This window comes from Fistularia commersonii, chromosome 1, assembly GCF_037954325.1.
Source record: "Fistularia commersonii isolate RoL2024-O1a breed Wild chromosome 1, RoL_Fcom_v1.0, whole genome shotgun sequence".
Lineage (NCBI taxonomy): Eukaryota > Metazoa > Chordata > Actinopteri > Syngnathiformes > Fistulariidae > Fistularia > Fistularia commersonii.
Genome location: NC_141284.1, coordinates 19982820 through 19988257, shown reverse-complemented (window position 1 = coordinate 19988257; position 5438 = coordinate 19982820). Strand labels below are relative to the sequence as shown.

Genomic DNA, 5438 nt, shown 5'->3' with positions numbered 1-5438 from the left:
CAGGCTACAGCTGGCAGAGGGATTCCCAGAGCCAACTGCCAGTGTAGTGGAGCTCCTTAACAACTACACAGGCCTCTCAGAAAGGAGCTTTAAAGTGGCCACATGGCCTGGCCAGCACAGCAGAGCAGCCGGCTTTACTGGGGCTCTGTGCACGCACACACACACACACACACACACACAAGCATTCATACAAACACAAGCTCAAACAAGACTCAGCCCGCCAGCTGCTGACAGGGACAAGAGTGTCCAGAACGATAAATCTGTGTGTGTGTGTGTGTGAGTGAGAGAGAGAGAGAGAGAGAGAGAGAGAGAGAGGGGAAGACAGCAGTTGACTCAAGGAGGGGGGCAAGAAATCGCAAAAGAGCAAAAAGCCTCTTGTAAGCCGGACAGAAGTCACAACACTTGCAGCTTTGCGTCAAGGCCGGAGGCCGGCTGGAGCCGCAGCGTCAGCCGCCTCCCCTCGGCCCCGGACCGCAACCTCTCATCTCTCTCTGACAGCGCCTCCGTGCAAAACAACAATGCGCACGCCTCGCTCTTACGGCGGCGACCCGCAGGAGAGGACATGATGCTCAGCGTCAGGGAAGTGGCGCTGCAAAGGGCGATTTGTTAATCTTTTCTAATGACTTGAGTCGGACCTGAGGGTTGCCAGCTGATCCTGTAAAGTCCACTCCCCTTTCACCCTCTTTTTCTCTTTTTTGGGGCAGCACTTTGAGCAGATGAGATGCCATCACACACACACACACACACACACATGCTTATGCATTCTCCACTTGCCTGTCTCCATGTGCAGAGTCCCCTCTCCAGGTATTTCAGTCACTGTTCTCCGCCGTCGCTATCCTAATGGCGCGGCATTAGCATTTCAAGGAGCCCCCATTAAGGAGGGTAAGAAAAGCTGCTCTGGGCTCGGCGGGGGTGGGGGTGGGGGGTCCATTTTGTCCCAGACTGCAACATCTGCCGCAGCCGTCTCGGCCAGAAGGAGGCTCGGATAAAGCCGGAGAGCCCTCTGATTTACTGTAATGACAGAACGACAGACAGGCAGAATGGACGAGCATATGCGGAAGCGGGGATGAAAAAGGAAAAGACAAAAACAACTTCTGTCCTGCTGCCTGTCATTTGCTTGCTGCTTTCTAAGTGTGTGTGAGATGGGGGGGGGGGGGGTCATGGGAATGGCCGGTGGCCAGATTGAGCTAAAATCCCAGAGCCTAAAGTAGAGAGCGGAGTCACAGCTCGATGCCTTGAAGTGCAGTATGTGCAGGTCACAGAGAGCCGGGCCCCTCCAGGAGCGGACATTTGTCCAAGATGGCTGCAGGCGCCATTCACCTGCTGCTCTTCTCCACACACATACACACACACACACACACACACACACACACACACACACACACACACTCTGACACGGCACGTGGGTTCAAGGCCGACAGAACACGACTGGAGAGCGTCGGAGGTTTGGCTGGAGGTGCTGATGTGGCTCTGCAGCATCTCCTTTACTCTTATAAAGGCTTCGTACGCTCTTAAATGGGTATCGATCCCACGTCGCTTTAAAGTGGACAAGTTGAGACGCGAATGCATGCTTTGCACAGGAGATGCAGAGCATGATGCCACCCTAGAAGACGCCAATTTTACCATTAGAATAATTTAAAAAATGAATATACAAAAATAAAAAAATAATAGAAATAAAATTGTATCACAGACTGATAATACAGATTTTTCAATTTTCTTTTTTTCTCTATACCACGGGTTTTTCAAGTGTTTATATTGCAGATTAAAAATTTGCGACATAGTGAGACGGCGAAAGGTGAACCTGAATTACTGAAAGATCCAGAACCACGTGGTGTTAAAATCATCTCCGGAGCAAATTATGACCTTATTTCAGGACTTCGGACTTTGACTCATTCATTCGTTATCCCCCGCTCATCCTACGCCGGAGCCTTTCCCAGCGATAATTGGGCGAGAGGCAGCGTTCTCCCTGGACCGCTGGGGTCTAAATTTTATACGATACATGTCGTTTTTATGAAGAAACGCCACACTATGATAAAAGGCCATAACATGACCACGTGATACCGTCATCTGACCAAACGCGCATGAGCCTGAGGGAGCACAGATGTACGGAAAGTCCCGGTCCTAGAAAAACACCTAAACAAAAGAACGATTAAGACACAAATAAGAAAAGTGTCCAAACATGAATCCGTCATGTGTGCTCCCTTCATACGAACATCTGTTGCAGTCACATGAAAAATAAAGATACGGGCCCGTGTATAAAACCATGAAATAGGGAGGCCCAAACATGGAGCCATTAAAATGGGGGCATAGAATAAAAGAAGACAGTAACAACACCGATAAAAACGATTGAAACGCAAGGAAACAACCACGTCATGTGAAGCTGCGTGGACAGCCCTGCACTCTGGCTCCAACCCGATTTGCTTGTTTCGTATCATGAAACTGAAAACTGGAGGAACCTCACACAGACAAGAGGAGAACATGGAGACTCCACACAGAAAGGCTCCGGCAAGAGAGATAGAGGGATTTTGTATCCTTTTTTTTTTTTTATTGCTATTATTACTTTTCTTTTAGCATGTTAGATGGAGAGAAGGTCAGAGAAGCCAGGCTGAGATGGTTGGGTCATGTACAGAGGAGGGATAGAGAATATGTTGGTAGACGGATGCTGGAATTGGAGCTGCCAGGCAGGAGGTTTAGAGGAAGACCAAAGAGAAGATTTATGGACGTAGTGAGGCCGGATATGAAGTTCGTTGGCGTGAGAGAGGAAGATACAGAGAATAGGGTTAGATGGAGAAGGTTGATTCACTGTGGTGACCCCTGAAAGGAAAAAGCCCAAAGGAAAAGAAGGTTTTTGGTTTTTTTTTTGTGCTTTGTCTGAAGCTGCTCCCTTCAGGAGCTTCATCTGCCTCCATTTAACCCTCTCCTCTCCCGGCAACTAACTTTGTGTCCTCTTCATCTCCATAAACCTCCTCCCTGTTCTTCCTCTAGAACTTCTCCAAACCAGATCTTCACCATCCCTCCTCTGTCCATTTCCAAACCATCTCAGTGTGACTTTATCTCCAGAACATCAACCAAGTGCTGTCCCTCTGACGGACTCCTTCCTGATCCTCTCCAGCCTCCTCTCTCCCAAAGAGGAACCTCAACATCTTCATCTCTGCTGCCTCCAGCTCTGCCTCCTGTCTTCTCCAAACCAGAGCACATGGCTCCTCCCACCTCCATCTTCTCCACCTTTCTGATGGTCTTCTCCACATTTCTCCAACTCTCCGTTACTCTGGACTGTTGGTCCATCGCTCCTTAAACGCCTCCACCTTCTCCATTTCCGACCCGCGTCGCCTCACCGTTCCACGCTGGCCCCTCTCATTCACATACATGGATTCTGTCTAACCTTCAGTCCTCTCCTTTCCAGGATCTTACCTCCATCACTCTCTAAATGTTCCTCCACCGAACAGGCAAATCCAGAAACACTGCCAACATGGACAGAGGACTTCCTCCGGGCCCTGTGGCCTCCGCTGTGCCACCAAGATACTTTGCAATGCCACAAATACTAACACAGCTCCAGCGATGTTTTAGTCTGTGTGGTCCAGATGTGAGTTATCCAGATCATTTGCTCAATTCTGTTTACTGGTGAGTTACATCACACACACACGCGCACACACACACACACCATCTCTCCTCATCTCCGCTGGTTTGGTTCTGAGATCTATTTCTCCTAACAATTATCTTTGGAGTTAGCTCATGGATCTGGCACCTTGGAGTCTGGGGCTGTTACACACAAAACACATGGAGGCTTAGAGGTGTGTTTACTTTGAGTAGAATGTGTGTGTGTGAGTGTGTGTGTGTGTGTGTGTGTGTGTGTGTGAGAAGACATGCTAGACCAAGGACCAGAAGGCTAGCTTGTAGTGTGCTGCAGTCAGCAATACTTAAAAAGGAAGGCTTGTAGTGTTCTCTCTGCTACCGGATCATGTCCAGTGTATACATACACACACACATATAAACACACGCGCACACACACACTCACACACACACACAGAGCCAGATGGACAGCAGTGCGAAGGCTTAGTTTAATGACAAAAGGACCCTCAATCTGGACAGGGATTTATCACTCACTTTAAAGTCCATCTGCGAGAAGTTTGGACTGAAAACACGGCTGCTGGCTGCCTCGGCCGTCTTCGGCTTGTGTTTGAGCGACTTAGCAACTCTCGCTTTTGCTTTTCACACACACACACACACTCGAATCCCGTTCCTCTCTGGCATCTGCAGCGGCGATGACACAATCGAAGCCCGGGGGGGAGGAGGGGGGGGTTGAGCGTGGAGAAGAGAGGTCGTAAGAGAGCCCCGTGGCGACGCTATAGAGCGCAGACATGGTCTTCGGCGGTGTCCGGGGGCCCGGCGGCCCGGCGGCATGTGGAACAGGCATGGCGGGTTCGGGGGGGGCTGCGAGGCAGATAGACAAGAAGAGTGACAGCACGGAGATAGACTAGCTACCTATTTATAGCCCGGGCCATCTGCAGAGCTCCCTCTTGTCTTTGGTCATCCTGCTCACAAAGGCTTGGAGGCAGATTCCAGCAGCCCAGCGCCCAGCCGCTCCATTCACTATTCATTCCAGAGCCGGCAGCACCATATGGATCCGGCCCCACTGCTGGGCCCTGGCCGGCCTGTTCCTCCCTCTCTAGCTCTGCTCCTTCGGATTGACATGGTAATGAAGCCGAGGGCTCTCCTTTCTTTCGCCTCTTTCTCACCCTCTCTCTCTCTCTCTCTCTCTCTCTCTCTCTCTCAGGAGCTGGACTTGAACATGATATTCCTGCCGTCCCTCACTCCTCTGCTCGCACGATCTAATCGGTCTCCGGGACAGTGCGGTCCATCGCGCACCAGCGACGTTCCGGTGCAAGACCGCAAGGGAGCAACGCGTCCGAACGCCCGCATTCTCATGTTGTTAAAGAAATCAGATTGTCCCATCACACATCCTCTTTTTTTTTTTTTTTCTAATCCACATCCTCTTTCCGGCTTGACCATCCCTTGACTTTGCTGATGGCAAACAGGCAATAAAAGCAGAAATAGAATCGGAGAAGGGGGGATTCCTTATAAACACAGCTTGTGGCCACACACACACCCACACACACACACACACACGCTTGCGAAACTTAAACGGGTTGTTCACAAGTCTCCGCTCACCGTGCATCTGCTCGTGCTCGTGCTGATGTTCTACCTCCGTGATGAAAAAGGCCAGATAAAAGTTGCATGATGCTAACGACTTTAGCTCCGGCATTATGGAAAGCAGGGTTATTGACAGCTTCGTTCTACCGGAGCCCGTTGGCCTCGCAACGACTCGTTCGATACATCGGCTGTTTTGGCGACACTTGAATGCAACACTTACTTGTGCCCTCAACAAAAAACACGTAGGACCGGATAATCCGGCGTGTGCGCCAGACAAGCCAAAATGT

General features: G+C 50.4%; 1 long non-coding RNA gene across 1 annotated transcript in view; it reads right to left on the bottom strand.

The window, feature by feature from the left end:
* The window catches only part of LOC147237758 (uncharacterized), a 102952-nt gene extending 97786 nt beyond the window's left edge, over window positions 1-5166 (bottom strand). The window contains exon 1 of the long non-coding RNA XR_015106855.1: window positions 4483-5166. This is a non-coding gene — a long non-coding RNA (uncharacterized LOC147237758). The remainder of the gene's footprint in view (window positions 1-4482) is intronic.
* Between the last annotated feature and the right edge of the window lie 272 nt (window positions 5167-5438).